At 41.5% G+C, this 17,631-nt stretch overlaps 1 long non-coding RNA gene across 2 annotated transcripts in view; it reads right to left on the minus strand.

The window, feature by feature from the left end:
* The window catches only part of LOC142362194 (uncharacterized), a 128,175-nt gene that overhangs the window by 74,961 nt on the left and 35,583 nt on the right, over positions 1–17,631 (minus strand). For both annotated transcript variants that reach the window (XR_012764788.1, XR_012764789.1), the window contains exon 2: positions 15,915–16,171. This is a non-coding gene — a long non-coding RNA (uncharacterized LOC142362194). The remainder of the gene's footprint in view (positions 1–15,914; positions 16,172–17,631) is intronic.

A 17,631-nucleotide genomic window follows, 5' to 3' on the forward strand; every position in this document is an offset into this window, starting at 1 on the left:
TGCACACAGTCATGTTTTATCAGTTCATGTCCTTCTGATACATGTTGGATCATCATCATGCGTTGTGTGTGTAAATTTACACAGAATCGTAGAATCATTTAGGTTGGAAAAGACCTTTAAGATCATCGAGTCCAACCATAAACTTAACACTGCCAAGTTCACCACTGAACCGTGTCCTTAAGTGCCACATCTACACATCTTTTAGGTACCTCCAGGGATGGTGACTCAACCACTTCCCTGGGCAGCCTGTTCCAGTGCTTGACAACCCTTTCAGTGAAAAGATTCGTCCTAACAACTAATCTAAACCTCCCCTGGCACAACCTGAGGCTGTTGTCCCTTGTCTTACTGCTTTGGAAAAGAGACCGACATAACCTACCTACAACTATTTTATAACATGAGTCTGAGAAAAATCAAACTTGTACTCAATTTCTTATGCTACTATTGGTCAACTTTTTATATTTTTTGGTTTTTACCCCAAATCTTCTACTTTTAACAATACTCCAAAGGTCACTACCCCCCATAAATACCAAGACTATGAAAAGCAACACTGGGCTGTTTCATGGATCGTCCCCCAAGGTAACATTCTCAACGGCACACGACGTCACTGCCTTTCAGCCTCCGTAATATGTTCTTCAGATAGGTACAAGTTGTCTCGGTAAGAAAACATTATCTTGTGTGTGTCCCATTGAAAAGATTAATCTGTTCAACACCCGATGATTCACTCACCCACATGTTAAAAGTCCACACGAAAATGACTCATTCCGTCCGTAAGAGCAATCACCTGGGATACCAAAGTCCCCTCATCTTTTCCAGAGCTGGCAACTGCTTTCTTGCGCAAAGCAAGCGGATGGCAGGCTTTGCTGTTACGGCATGGGTGACATGAAGGAACAACAGATACGCAACTGGGCCCCGGTAATTTTATAAATAATCTAGATCGTAACAGAATACTTGAGAGTAAGTTTGTAGGTAACCAAAGTATTGGCAGAGGAAACAGTGACACTCCATAGTGACCTGGCGGTTGAAGACAACAACTTATTTTAATCCTAACAAATCAAAGTCACCCACGTCTGGGAAGGAACACAGGCTACTCCTCCGTGACTTGGACACTTTCTACCCAGAAAAGGGCTCTGAAACAATTGCACTGAATCACCCCAGTACGGACTGCCAGTGCAGGGCAAAACCATATTGAGGGCTTGGCTGATGACACCATCTTTCAGTGTTTATGAAACAAATCAAGCTGAATTCTAAGCTAGAACTTCATGTCCAGTTCTCATACCCACACCGCAAAGACGCCCAAGTACTGGCAAGCGTTCAAAGGAAGACTTCAGAAAAGAGCTGGTCTGGCTGGGATACCGACTTCGTGGCGCTAGGTCAAAGGTTTCCTTTAGCAAGGAGAAGATGAGTGTGTGACCTTGTTTTTATAGGTACTTTGTGAATATGGCGAATCATAAACAACGCTGCAATCCTTGGAGAGAAATGCACAGCAAGGTACTACAACTGGAAGCCAAATAAGCTCAAATTTGAAACAACTCGGCACTTTTTAGCAATCGGATTGTTAAATATTTACCACTGCTTGGTGTGTTAGGACAAGAGATCTTTCTAACAGCACTCGGAGATGCACTTCTGTGGAAAAGTTCTCATCTTCCTACATACAAAGCCAGACTAGCTTACAGGCTTGGTACAGAGACACCAATCTAGAATTTTATTAAAAGCTAGCTATGAAATCCTAAAACTAGTATTGGAAGTTAATTTTAATGTTTAATTTTATTGTTACTGCTATGTAACGCTTACTGCTGTATGCTGCCTAAAGATGAGCTGTGCTCTTTTAACTTGAAAGAAACATTTTAAAGATGGTTTTCCCTTCAGTAAACTTATCTGCAAAAATACATGTATGGAAAATACCTGATCTACTATTTTTCTTTGACCTCATTACTTCAAAAAGTAACATGGAAGCTACAGACAGAAAAAAAAATACAAGACCTTAATTTAGCAGAGAAATAGATGGTAACTTCAACTGTGTATTATTAGAATATGGTGAGGATTTATGTAAAAAGAGGACATTCGTTTAGCCAAAAAAGCAATCAACAGAAGTGAATAAAGACATGCTTGCTGCCTTCATGACACAGCTCCCTCTTCCCAGCCCTCCTGTCACCCAAACACTTTTTATTGCCATCTCTTCTGTCACTCCAGAACCTGAATTTTTGAAAGTTGTGATAGTACTTGGAGGAATGAAAGCAGACAGTACACACAGCTCAGTAATTCACTAAAAAGTAAGACTTACAGAAGCACATACTCTACCTCCATGGCTGGTTGTGCCGGCGTGCACAGAGCCCATCAGTAACACCTTGCATGGAGCATATGAGCGGAAATGGGAACAAAAAACCCAAAGTGATCAACGGCGCAAATCTGTCCTGATAAATGAACAACACTAGAACAAATACTGTAGGAAAGGAAGATTGCTTCTTGACACACACAGAAAAAATAAAGGATATAGAGTCTGAAGTTGACAAACCAACAACAACAACAAAAAAAAAAATCAAAAAAAATCAAAATGAAAAGCAAGTACTGGTTTATATTTGACCCCTGATCTATACTGAAAAATATTATTCTAGAAACTGCACTGTAACAGGATGTCTAATGCTATTTATTGAAAACTCACAAGTTGGTTCTTCAGGAACTAAAAAGAAAGTCAAGTCTTGTAGCAATTCAATCTTAAATCTTTTTTATTCTTTATTTCATGATAGGTCCTAGATCTTCAAAATTTCTTCTACAAAGAGAGATTCTGCCTCCTGTGATACTTAACTCGGGAGTGCAGGTCACTCTTCTCCTTTACCCACTGTCATTCAACTCCCCTCGCTACAGGGATATTAAAGAATAACCTTCTGATCTGTCACTCTTCCCGACTACACACATCAAGTGAATTTACACAGTACTGGACAAGGCACTAGAAGCTACCTGTTTTACTCATCTGTAATTCTGTATTTTAAAAAATAAAATTAAATTAAACAGAATAAGGCATAACTGACTCATTTTTAATTGTGAGTCATCCTGAATCTGTGGATTCCTGTGTCAGACTATCTGTACTCTGAAGAAGGTATCAGAATACAGCAATTTCTAACCAATTTAAGAATCACGAAATTCACAAAACAGGCAGCAGTAACCGGTCACCATTTTAATTTTCTACCAAAAAAAATTAATCAAGCCCTCTCTATTGAATATAGTAAGAGTTTTGAATAAAGAGAACGAGTAAGATAAGCCACCCTGTTTCACATGAGATAGAACCAGAGAAAATCCCTTCCTGGCTGGTCCCACCACAACTTCAGACCTTGAACTTTGAGAAAACAAAAATCCTCTTGACAACAGTAAGAGATTAGGGCAAACTCCTTCCCACGGGCCTGTGCTGGGGGCTGCGCACGCAACAAGATACAAACCACATCCTAAGTATGTACCAGTTCTGCTCCTGATGCCAGGAGGCAAAGTCGTCGCCTTCTCCTTGCACTTCCTTTTTACTCCATTTTAATGTTCTGCAAAACCAAATACATTGGGTTTATGTAACAACTACCAGCATGGCATTTACACCACGGGATTGGAGTTTAACTCCTTAAGGATGCAATCCTAGCAAAATAAATGCATTCCAGGAGCCTGGAATACTAGTACTCCTGGGGAAATTACCACACAAGTATTCAGCAGAGTGTTTCTGAATCTTGCAATTTTATGAGAAGACTCGAACTGCTCAGCATTTTTATTAAAATTCTCGTTCCCAGAATTATCAGGTTACGTAAGAATCTCAGATGCCAATAATGAAACATTTTCTGGTCTCCAAGGTAGCACAGAAATGCCTGAAATTTGTCTGACATTCTTCCTCCCTCCAAAAAAAACCCAGAAGGCATGTAAAAAGAACTTAAAATGTTATTTATAAAGTCTCGCTAATTATCAGTTATTGAAATACTAGTGGCCTAATTGTGCCTGAACACTTGGTTAGGAATGTTGCTGACAGTTTCCATGCATTCCTGTCAGGTCTTCTTAACCAAGGGGAAAAAAAAAAAAAACAACACAGAAAGGAAAAAAAAAAAAGCACTATTTTGCATCACAATTTTCCAGCCTTTTCAACATTACAAGTACCTGATGTTGTTACTAAAATAAGTACCTATGGCTTTAATGAAACACATGAATTGAACGAAGACGTTTCCTTCCGAGACCACAGCACCAACCACTATCAGATCAGCACGCAGAATAAAATCAGCAGGAGCACTTCCCCACGAACGACAGCAGCGTACAGCTCTGTCGACTCACTGCTTCGAGTTCGTTACGACTCTGGCCCAAAACAACTTTCAGGAGAGAAGCAGTTGGGAGACTTAACATTTTTCCTTAGCAAATGTCTACGTAAAACATAAAAGGAGGCATCTTAACTATCTGTTCACAATTAAAGAACATATTTACGTGGTCCACAAATTTTGTTCAACTACGCAAGCAGATTTTAAAAAGATTAACGCCCACACTAAAGCGTCCCACATTAAAGAGTCCAAATCCTATGTAACACTTAAATATCTGTGTCGCAAAGTTATGGCACTTAAACAGCAGAAGTAAAGCTGACTGTGAACCTGTAGCTACAATTCTGAAAGCTACCAGATAAGCTGGCTGTCCAACTCGGTATCCAACCTCTTAAGCGCCTTACAGAAGCTGGCCTTACAACTCTGTTCACCCTTGGTGAAACACTGAGCACCAAGTCACCTGTGCCTACCCCTAAACAAGGACAGAAGCAAGGGAGAAGGCCCCTTGTCTGGCACTGAGGGCGTACGCTGCGTCCACACAGCTGAGCTGTCTTTGCCTGCAGCACAGGGGGTCACCCACATCCCACCAGGCCTCCTCTCCTCGACCTGTACGCTGCCTCGGAAAACACCAGTTGGCCAAGCAGCGTCAACGAGCATGCCAAAGATTAATCGTGTGGATTTAGGGCTACAAGGATGGTGAGGGGACTGGAGCATCTCCCCTACGAGGAGAGGTTGAGGGAGCTGGGCTTGTTCAGCCTGAAGAAGAGAAGGCTGCGAGGGGACCTTATAAATGCCTACAAATATCTGAAGGGTGGGTGTCAGGAGGATGGGGCCAAGCTCTTTTCAGTGGTGCCCAGTGACAGGACAAGGGGCAATGGGCACAAACTGAGGCACAGGAAGTTCTGTCTGAACATGAGGCAGAACTTCTTCCCTCTGAGGGTGACGGAGCCCTGGAACAGGCTGCCCAGGGAGGTTGTGGAGTCTCCTTCTCTGGAGATATTCAAGACCCGCCTGGACAAGATCCTGTGCAGCCTGCTGTAGGTGACCCTGCTTCGGCAGGGGGGTTGGACTAGATGACCCACAGAGGTCCCTTCCAACCCCTACTATTCTGTGATTCTGTGATTCTGTGGATGACCACAGGAGACTTCAAACCCACCAAACCCTGCTTAGTTTACTAGTACCGGCACAGCTTATTTCCACATTGAGCACCAACAACCCAGCAGCTACCTACGACCTCACAAAAAGCATAAATGACCAAAGAAAGGCCGATTCTGCCATGGAGTCCAGCGTGATACCTGCAGTGGACTGGCACACACGCAGCCTTGAAACCTCAGTGAAGCATTTTCTGCAACAGCAGTTTCGTTGTCCACTCAACCAAATACTTTCCCAGGCACTGGAACTGCAGAAGTTTCTTTTCTGTCATTTTCAGCTTCTTCATCCTGATTTCAGACCCAAAGCCTCCAAAATGCTTTGCACAGGCATGCGGTACAACTACACTTAGGTCTTTTGTAGAGTTAAAAAGGGCTCCAAAATGGATCCCTCTGCAGAATTAAAACCTCAGATTTCAGTTCCGTTCATTTATATTTTAATATAGTTCATGCGCTGGTATTACAGTAGCATATGGCAGCGTGTATTTGTTTTTTTAAAGTTGGAAGAGCTTCAAGAGAAGCAGCATCATTCTAAAAAATTGCTTATATAACAAAGCAAGCTTTTTCCCAAGTGAGTTACACTTAAGTCTTTAGGACGCTAATCCTCTTCTACCAACAGAAATATCCCTCCACATCGAGCACAAAGTTCCCTTTGCACAATCATTTTCAGACTGCTTTTTGTGGCAAAACACCAAGCAGTAACAACTATGAAGGAAGCCTAAATTCTCTGTTTAGAACAACAATGATAAAAAGAAGAGTTGATCGATCTTCTTGCTGTTTGAAATTATTCCAGCAATTAAGAGACTCTGGATAAATCTCATCTCTCTTTAGCTCTCTGAAAATCAGATATCCAGATGAGATTAATCTTAATCCAGCTGGATTACATGGATACCACCTTTCACAATGCAAGTTAGGTGAGATGAAACCCTCAACTCCAGAGGAACCGGAGCTCTGGAGATCTGCAGAGATGATATTTGCATTACAAATCTGACAACGAATTACTGTAAACAAGACACATATTGTATCACTGCCAACACCTCAGCAGACTTTAAAATCCCGCGTCAAGTGCCTAAAATAGAAAATACTAGAAACATCATTCCTGGAAAAACCTTAGAACTCTACAGAACGTGAAAATAGACAATTCAAAGGAAAAATACTCTCTGAATAAACGCAAACCTGATTATTCACGGATTGCTGAGTAGTCCTGCCTCATACCTTAGACAGCATGGGGCAAACCTCTTTTTTTTTTTTCCAGGCCTTAGTAACAACAATAAATCCTTACCCTTGGTTTCAGTGAGATCTCTGCCCAAGCAAGGACTATGGGGTCCTTTCCTTGAGAATCACAAGAAGTGCTCAACAACCGAACTACAAGTTATTATATCCAAAACAAGCTGAAACATCCACCAGCAAATTGCACGTGAACCCTCATTTCCAAACAGTTAACCCAAGTACTCTGTACGGCTCTCCTCTGTGGAACAGACAACTCTTAGAGCGAGTATTCTCCCAAACCACAAAAATTTTGTGTTAATTTTTCTTAATTCTTGGCAGGCATTAACTGAAAACACCCCTCATCATCTCTGTCCCGACACCATTCCTGAGCAATTGCATTCAACCTATGCTGATTTCATGGCAATAAATTAACAGTGTGCTCTCAACATCCATCAGCCCTCCAGAAAATATTACCTTTCCCCAAATCACCATAATAACAAGATGTATCTGTGAACGTCACTGGTGAAGCAAGCACCTGCTTTCAGCTCTAGCCTTGGCATCTTCTAGCAGGCAGAAAAGCATTTCAAACCTGCTAGAAACTGAGATCAGCTACCATTCAGCTGGAATAAAACCCAGCACCACATTATGTAATCTACATAGTTTTTAGACCAGTCTGCATTCTCGCAGAGCCCAAAACTGAGGAAGCTACAGACAGAACAAAAGGGAACAGAAAAAGTTCATCAACCTCAGCCCAAAGGCTGCTTACCAGCCTGTGTTTGCTCACTTACGCAGTACTGTCCATTCACCCACACAAACCTGAGCCTGAGCACGCATTCTCATAACGCTGAAGGTAAAGCACCACAAAATTTCCAGCGAGTCAGATCAGTCACTTGGATGAACAATCACTAACAACTAATATGCTAAAAGATACACTCAAAAGGGGGTTGTTTTTCTTTTTGGTAGTGCATGAATAACTCCAGACTGACACAAATTCATCTTAAAAACTGAAAAACAGCTCAACTGATACATTGCCACTGACCATACAGAACAACCAGAAAGTGGTAACACAAAAATTAAATCTGACCTTTAAGGACAGATTCATCTCACTCAATTTTTTCTGTTGAAAATGTCGGGGTTTTCCTCATTTCTTTAAGCTCTTTCTACAACCACCGCGGAGATGGGCACTGCCAAAGAATAACTGCGCCCGCTGATCCCATCCTGTCATGGCTATCTTACACTAGTGGAAGAACTGCTCTCTGGCAACACTTCTCTTGCCACAAATTTAAAAATGTCTGGTTTGTGGAGGGCTATGGTTAAGCACTGCAAAAATCATAGTTTACACAGGGCATTGGCTGGTCATCAATGGATCCGACAGCTGCGGGCAACACTGCCATCTCACACCCCAGCCACACAACTCCAACCCAGAAAAAGAATCATCATTACTGCTTTCTCCAGACCTCCCAGAGACCTTGCAGCGGCAATACTGAAATGGAATATATATTGCTAGAAATACAAGCAATATCTGATTACACTTCCAGGTTGCAGACTTTTCACTTCTTTGCTTTTACGAGAGTGAGGAAAAACAGGCAAAACTACCAACCACCCAGGTCACACCAAACCACAACCCCACACTGAGAAACTTTCCAGTAGGAACGGTGTCACATCATCTGATTAACTTGAGTATCCCCACGTGCATAAAAGCTCATGAAGCTCAGACCTTCTTCCTTCCAACAGCAGCACAGTAAGAATGAAAAGACACAAAAACAAGCTCAGCAGGACAGAGGCGCTTCCCACTTGCAGGCTGAAGAGAAAGAGAACATAATCATGGCCCCATGAAGGCAGCTGACAGTTACCAGCAACAAACATCACCTCATCATATTACAGTGGCCGAACTGTAGGATTTCAGAGACAGATAAATTCTCCTATTACCAGTGTGATGTAAACACTCCGTTTTTACGATACCATTTAATTATCACTTCAACAACTCTCAAAACTCACAACAGAAGCAAGACTTGACCCAGTCCTGAACTGTGTACCGGATCTTCATGGCTGAAGAGACTGGATGTGCTGATTACAGTGCACCCAAGTTCAGTATTTGAAACACTAGTTTTCTCTATTTTTAGTTATGCAACTAAAAAAAATCCCTGCTTGTGCAGGAGAGTTGGACCAGATGACCTTCATCAGGTCCATTCTAACCTCAAGCATTCTGTGATTAATAAAAGAGGAAGCTTCTTTAAAAAAAAATAATTAAAAGAATAGGCAAAAAGATGAATGTTTTTCGGAGACGACAGCTTGCTAAAGACCCCATAGTGCATACACAGGAACAGGGTAAGTGTAACTGCAAAAAAAAAAAACAAAATTAAGAAAGCATGCAAAAGCATGCCCTTGAAAAAGTCAAGTCATATTAGGATGCAAGGAAAAAATAAAAATTTCACCAAACTACATGCAAATGTGTGGTATGTCAAGCTAAAAAAAAGTAGTATTGAGAATTGATGTGCTAGGAGAAAATTTTATCAAATACACCAGAAGGATGATGTTTACCAGAAAGTCTGCTGGGCCAACAGGTGATAAATAGGTAAAAGGTACGCTCAACAAGACAAAGCCATGGGGAGGGGGAAAAACAGCAGAATTATTTCTTCGCCACATGAAAACTCAAATGAACTCACCGTTCAGTACCTAACAGTTTAGGGAACTTCCAGCTCTGGAGTCTGACTGCAGAGCGGACAAGGGAAGAGGATCCTCGCCGGCCACTTGACAGCTGTTAACCGACAAAGCCCACCAGCAATAAAATAGCTAGGAGCAGGTGTACTCAGCCAGATTCCTAATGAGGCCAAAATACCAAAAATGCCAACTGATGGACTGCAATATGCAGGTCACACACACGAGGGCTCTGATTAATTGGATACTGGGAGACTCTGAAAATCACCAACTTCTCTAAAAGCTCTTCAAAAAAACTCAGCTGTAGTGCAGTAAGGAGGAAGGTCTTATTAATCAACTGCTAATTAACATGCTAAGAACATATCCATTTACACACACACAAGTGGACTCCTATATAAATCTGTAGTTAGACCTCTCTCATTTAACTTCACCATAAATTATGCCAAAAAGGATACAGTGTGAGATCACAGGTCTATTAGAGATAAAGCATTACACGAATCAAAGCAGTTACCCTCCGTCCTTTCCTCCAACTAGTTATTATATAGCATGACTGTGAGAGAAAACTGAATATGAAATTCAAGTACATAAATGCAAGGCCCTGCACTTGGGGGGGGGGGGGGGGGGGGAAACTACACATAAAAAATAATGGGTTCTAAATTAGTTTTTCCCGATTAGGAAAGACCTTGAAGCCACTGTAGATAGCTTTATGAAAACACAATTTTCACAGGGGTTGATAACAGGAGCAGTGAGAAAGCAAACAGAATTTCACAGTAATCAGGAAGGGAACAGAGACAGGCAGCAGCAGCGTGACACTGCGACGCTGCGCTTGTTTTCCGCCGCGCCTGCGTCCTGACCTCTGCACGCCGTGTTGGTCCCCCTCACCTCAGAAAGGAGGCAACACACCGGCCTACAGCACAGCGAAGACGAGACTCGGAGCAGCTCGCACGCAAGGAGAGATGAAATCGAGCAAGATTCCTCAGCCTGCAAAAGAAAGGACTGAGGAGAGACCGGATGGAGTACACAGAAGAACTACGCGAGCAAGAGACAGGGTACCACAGACACTTTAAAACAAGCAGCAGCCTTTTTCACACGGTGAATACGTAACCTAAGTAATTCACAGCTCTAGGACGCTGGGGACAACAAAATGGATTCACATTAGGCAAATTCAAGCAAGCAAACCTGGAGCTGCGATACAGCCTACAGCTCAGGACTCCCTACCCGCAGGTCGTGGAAGGACGCATGGCTACGCTGCGGGAAGCAGAACCAGGTTCCCTCGCCTTCCCTAAGCTGCAGCTACAGGCTACCATCAGAAAAATGGGTTTATGCTACAGGTCGTTTTGATCTGACCCAGTTTTCTTCATACTGCATTAGATGTTTGCTGTGTTAACATTAGAAAACAAACGCAAGTGACAGTTCTACTGCTAAGGTAATTTCCTATGCTTCATCATCTGAAACCAGAGTATATTGATCATTGTGGAGATTTATTCAATTGCTTAACTTCCCTTATTCGGCTTTATTTTCTATATGCTGGTAATGCAGAAAGTGATAAACCAGTAAGTTACAATTAAGTTGCTTTCAAGGAAAAAATCTCAGAAAATTAAAAATGCTGTGGTGCGAACAATGTAGGCCTGGCCCTTTTAAACATCAAGGCAATCATCCTCAATCATCTAACAAGGTGAATCCCTTGCCTGCAGTCTCTTTTTCAAAGGTGAAATCATAAATACACACAAAATTATCCATTCCTACGGAATTCTTTTTACAATGACTCCACATTTACAAGTGTACCAAAACAACACGGATAAATTACTACAAATTCAACTGTGCCACGTGCAAAAGCGGGCATACCCACTTCTGCTTTTGGCAGAACTTGGTGCAATTTCAGCTCTTCTTTCCACGGGGATCTGTGCTGGGATCTGTTCCCAGCACTCTTCAATGAATTCATAAATGACATGAAAAGGGCTCAGCAGTGAGATGACAACATCTGTTGATGATACTAAGTTATTCACAGTAGCAAAGACACTAAATGAGTAGGAAAAACTGAAAAAGGACTGCGCACACATTACTGACTGGACAATAAAATACATCAATGAAAATCAGTAACGAAATTCATAAAGTATTTCAATGAAATTAAGTGTGAAGTAGGACAATTGGGAGTGGGGAAAGTGGTCCCAACTTCATGTATAGGTCAGCAGGATCTGAACTGACAACGCCTGGAGAAGGCTGAGGTCTAGAAAATTATGATTGTCATGGAAATAGTAGATAGGGATGAATTATTTACATCTCTTCCAGTACAAGAAGCGGATTTTAAATGGAATTCAGGTTCAAAACTTAACCAAAGATTATGGCTCCTCGCTCAGCGGGCTGCCGTGTTAGTTAAGCTGCGGAGCCACAGAGTATTCCACCTCCTAGTGGAATATTCCACTTCTCGTGACTTGAAAGGAGTCCAGTAAACGCCGTTAAAAAAAAACAAAATACTTCCAGCTCAGTAAATCCCTGAGGTACACATGTCTGGAGATCAAACAGTGTGCAGAAGGAGGATCCCATATTCTCAGTTACCCACCTTTGGCCATTGCTGGAGACACACAGCTCTAGACGGGCGTAGAACAGCTGCTCTTCTACTCTTAATTCATTACCTCTCTGTAAGTCATTTTGTGTAGCCCAGATATGATCTCCCGAAGAACTGTCCACTGTTAGCACCTCTTCCTTGCCTATTACAAATACCCAAACGTTCACTGTGGATAGCAATTTAAAGCCACATTGCACCTCTCTACCAAATACGAATCTCTAAAGTCTTGATTCTATTCTGTAATAGCAGGAAAAGACATACAACCTCACATGCGGATCACGAAAGGGGAGTTGTAAATAGATTAACACAAACAACCCTGCTCCTGAAAAAGAAAATATTTTATTAGTTATTTTATTGATTCCAAAGAGGGCTAAACTGGTCCTAAAATGATGACAAAGTGGACTGACCTTTCTATTCTATTCTGGACTTTCTGCATAATTTGTCAAGCAAAGTCCTCTGAACTACACTGAAAAAGTGTACCCAAAATGCACAGCAGTAATAGCTGGCAGGGAGAAAGGGATCTTGTGACTAAGTGTGAGGTCTGTCATCTACTAGATAATTCTATTTGCAAAACTACTAAAATTGCAATGCTGATTTGATCCCCACAATCCATTCATCCACCTAGGTACAGCAAAATAGTTCTCTCCTTCTGAAAGGGTGTTGTGATGGCTGTCACTGCAACTACTCTGAAAGCAGTGGCTACTCACTCAGAAAGCTACGTGCAACACATCGGAACACAATGCATTCTCCTGGAGTTTCACATTTTTATAGTGGTACTGACAGGCAAAAACAGCATCCTATATTGATGCATCCGGAAGGCGTTCATTATCACTTCTGGACAGGTGATTTCAACCCTCTTATCATCTCCAAGGAGCCAGAAAGCAAAGAGACAGTCCTAAAAACCTTAAGACACACAACTTCACACAGTGTCCCAGCAACTGATATTGCCAGAGATTATTCTTGTTCTCTGGGAAGGTGAAAATCTTTTCTACAACATCTTAATGAGATGTTTGATGTGTTTGCCCAGCCTGATATACCCTGTATACCCTACAGATATAGGATCAAGTCTCAAAAATAAAGCCTAGACTTAATCCTAGGCCAAAGGGTCTGTTTGTTATCTGAGTTCCCTCTTCCATGAGCTGGAAGGTGACTTGCCGCTTACTGCTCTTTCCCTACATCTCCTCTACATTTTTATTCTAGGTTTTTCTTGCTAGAAGGAAAAACACCCTTTGAAAAACCCCAACATGAAAAATTACCTGGATTTCCAAGCAACGAGAGGAAATTGCTATCTATTCTAGCAGACTCCTATTCACTTAACAAAATCAATGGATATTTTAATGACACTTTTAGACTACCAAAATGTAATTGACTCTTTTGACACAGTTGTCCTAGTGGTACACAAACAGGGGGAAAATGCAATCACTGTATCAAAACAATCTTTAAGAGAATCACCGTGTCACTATTTCTCTTTTTTTTTTTCCTTTCAAAAGGACATGAAGTTACTCCTTCATGGAGCATCATGTAAATCTTCTGTGACAGAAAGAGAAGTACAAAGAAAATTTTATTTTTTATGGGCGCATGTAGCACTAATTCTTAATAGGCAACACTACAAAAACAACTTCTGTGTTGACACGTACTGACTCAATTGAAGAAACTAAAATTATTGAACAAATCACTACTCTTAAGTTTCTACTCCCCTTCGGTCCTGCAAAACTTCTCAGGGATAAAGATTATTAAAACATAAGCTATATACAGAACATTCGAAATCAATTCTGCCTAGCCACCGTACTTTCTTTCACACAGTCCAGCCTCCTAAAATTAGCATGCATGTTTTTATTTCTATTAGAAACTATGTTAACAAACTCCATGCGGCTCTCCAGTGCCCTTGATGCTGAACCACAGGCTTGTATATGAAGCCTGGAAAAACTGCCAGGGTCAAATGTCCGAGTTGGGAAAAGGAGGATGAGTAAGTGGGTTGTACCAGTAATCAAGCGCAACTCCATTTAGTATGGGAAGCTCTGGATTGAGAATGAAACATGGAGAAAACGGCGTACCCGAGAGTCACGTATAAATACACCTGACTATGCACTTGAAATTTCTGCAGTGTTAGACATCAAGGCAAAATTAGTGGTCCAGGCTGAACCATCAATGGAAACAGAGGAGTTCCCTTCCAGAGGTACCTTCCAGAGGTACCTTTTCAGAGGCAAGTTATCCCCTTCAGGGGGGGTCTGGAATAGGTACCTTCAGGGAGTCTTTTGCCCTACCTGCTTGTCACCACCTGCTTCAGCACTGCCTGGAAATCTCAGTTTCATGAGAAGAATCTCACCCACAGTATTTGAAGTAGAACAGAAAAACCGAGGTACCTGCATGTGTTTAGTATGCTTTCTAGGGCTGCCCAAGACGAAACCTCTCCTCTGTGTACACTCTTGGGAATCCTGCACTACTTCACATGATTGCTACCCAGTTATTACATTGGTCTTACACAAATACCCACACAACTAGACGCTTCCACCTTTGAGTTAGTTACGCTGCTGGGAAAGCAAAACATTTGGATCCACTCACACTGACTACCCTTGCACTCTGTCTCAGTTTTCTGTCATCGTCACTGTGCTTGGTGTATATACACCGCCAGCACACTCCTTTCAGATGTGAAAACAGTGTTTGCCTTCCAGAACCTTTTCCTCAGCTCTACATTGAAAGGAACTCAGCCTGAAGAATTAACTCAAAAAGGCAATCAATTTAGCACTTAAGCCATGATGACAATGAACCAATGAACTGGCAATCAAGTATTAGGGTTGAAAACTGCAGTTGTACTCAGCTGGTACCTACAAGTCTTAGCTTCTGAAATTCTGTAACAGCTGTAAAAGGTAACAGTGGTTACTGGATAAGCTCCATTTGCATTCTCTCAAATCACAAAGCTGCCACCATGCAATTCTTATTTCTTCTTGGACTCACCGTATCTAAAAACAATGATCTTCTTGTGCTGTGGAAGAGATGGAATGTGAAATCCCATCCACATCCCAACAGAATCCCACAAACATTTTGGCAGTAAAAATTTATTATGTAAAGCCCAGATGGCATCCCAAATATTTCTACTTCAAAATTTAGAAATCATTTTTTGCTTAAAATAAACTACACAAAAGCACCATGCCTAAAATTAACTATACGAAAGCATCAAGCTAGGTAACCAGACTTAACTCAACAGTTATTTGGATTATGGGAAGAACGTGAATGTGGCTTTCTCCATTTAACTTCACTGTCAGAAGTGAACAACATTTTTCTACTCAAATATATTTGAAAGACTGGCAGAGAAGGAAGATGCAATAAGCAGATACATTCAGTAAGATCTTTCACTTCAAGAAGAAGAAGTTTTCTAGTTATCTAAAGCCTAACAGATTTACTGCAAACTTTTGTAGCCATGTTTCAAAATTTCAGAATCAAATTTGGTATTTTTTTTGCTATTCTAACGGAGTTTAGCTTACCTTTTGCCTTCTCCACTATGCAATTTCAGCTCTGAATCTGGGAACGTGGTCTTCAAAATGGTTTTAGCTGCGACTTCACCAAAGAAGCTAAACCTCATTATCAGTTCAGCTCCAGCATCATCACTGCATACCCTCTAAGCTATGGGATAAAGATCGATCCTTGCTTCTGTCATTTTGCAGTGAGCCCACTCCTATATTCCTTTTATATCTATCACTTCACTGAATGCCAAAGAAATCTCAGTGTACTTGGCACGAAGGCTGCAATTCCTATATTTATGCTCCCACTAATGTATGCTCCATTTTAGTCCTTACCAACTTAAAATCATCTGCGAGGAAAGACGGCACAAAGTGCAAAACAGTTCACGCAACTGTTTTACTGATACAAAATATTGTTCGCCTACACTGCCTTTCCATCACCATCCTTCTCCTGGATTTTCTGTTTAAATATATCCAGAATGAACATAGAAGGATCCATGGTATTTTTCTTAAATGAATAGCACACAGCCACATTAGGATTGTTGCTCCTTCTCAAACTTTTCGTACCTCCAGAAAATAAATCAGGACTTTTTAATTGTACTACCTTAGCTTTGCTGGTAGAAACACATTTGATTCTTCAAGACAGATGAGAAAGAAGTTCTCTCTCCAGGCAAGAATTCCTTCTATCTGGCACACCAACACTTCATCCTTTTTAATTATTCCACAGGTGGTTGCCTTGGAAACTGCCAAGCAGCTCTTGGATTTGAGGGATCCAGCGTGAGAGAGTAACAAGCCTTTGTAGCCACGGCATTCGGATCCGCGCTGGCTGCAGCAACAGGGTAACAGAACGGTCATGAAAACCTGAAAGAGATGGGTTAATTTTAGCAGACTTGAATTAACGCTGCTCAATTCTTCAAAAATAAAATACAATGAATGTTGATAGCCCCCTAACAGCGGATACAAACTAGGCTTCCGAGGAAACACTGCTCATGTGGCTTTCCAGCACAGCACTGGATTTCACCTTCGGGAGGACAGCACTAAAATGCTGATGCCGAAGGAGCTCACGAGTTCAGCTTTCAAGATAAAGCAATACGAGATTTTCCTCTGTTCAGTGGAGACCTTCCTCAGTGTCTGGTGAAACTGCCTGAAATTCAGTGCTATTGTTTTTCTTTGACTAAAAATAGAGTAACTATAAATAGCTCTCACCATGAATGCTGAATCACTGTATTTTGTATCATACAGCAAATTGCTTCAAACTTCATTTAGCCTTTAAAACTATAATATTTTTGTTTGGTTAAAACACAACTGAAAGCCTAGAAAAGCATCTCATTCTGCATTCATATAGCTTGTCTAGAACTAGAGAAAATTTTCCTCACCCTCTCCAATTTCTCATTGTTTGAAGCTGACTTCAAAAAAAAGAAAAAAAAAGAAAACCAAACCAAAGCAAAACCTAATTATTTTTTCTGTCACTGTTCAAAGTTACGAATTTCAGTTCTTAAAAAAAAAAGGAAATTTTTTTTTGTTTTCTCATGGTCATTTTGTTAACAAAAAACAAGTTAACAGTAAGCCTCAAAAAAATAGTTTTCACTAGAACTATCAACCATGCGAATGGTCACTCCTGCACCCAGAGGCTGCCTCGTGAAAGACAGAGCCTCGCTCAGGCAGATGTGTATTTTGATTTGCCATATTGACAAACTGCCTGGCAGGACCTCAAGACAGCACCGTGGAGGTGGACTTGCCCGCACCTTTCCTTAGCGAGACACATAAAAGCCACAAGAACGGGTTTGTTAATTCTAGAGTTAATTTTTACTAGAACAAAGTGGAGTAAATATGTATTTATTTTGCAGGAGGAAAAAAAAAACAACAAACAAACAAACAAACAAACACACTCAACTGAGGCAACAGCAATGAAAGGGTTTATGAACCATCTCCCCAGTGCCCACTGTGTCCTTCCCGGGCACGTCCTCTCCTCCAGGCTTGCTCTCAGACTGGCGACTCAGTACATCTCTGACTTGTAGAAAACATCACACAGCCTGCTTTGGTCCCAAGGGAAAAGCACTGCTGATGTGTCCAGCCCTACCCATTTCACAGTTCTCCCTACACCTCCCAGTCCTCCCTTCTAGCACTCTGCTCCAGACAGGCCTTCCAAAGTCACAGCAAACCTCAGAACCACTTAGAACACATCTTTTAACCTACTGAATAGCCAAACTGCAGTGCCGCCTTCCCTCTTTCTTGCCTCCTTGAAGCATGTGCCCAATGGAAATTTGGAACCGGGAAGAATTTTCCTTCTCTCTCTTCTTCCCTCCCTCATCCAACCCCAC

This window comes from Opisthocomus hoazin, chromosome 8, assembly GCF_030867145.1.
Source record: "Opisthocomus hoazin isolate bOpiHoa1 chromosome 8, bOpiHoa1.hap1, whole genome shotgun sequence".
NCBI classification, from domain to species: domain Eukaryota; kingdom Metazoa; phylum Chordata; class Aves; order Opisthocomiformes; family Opisthocomidae; genus Opisthocomus; species Opisthocomus hoazin.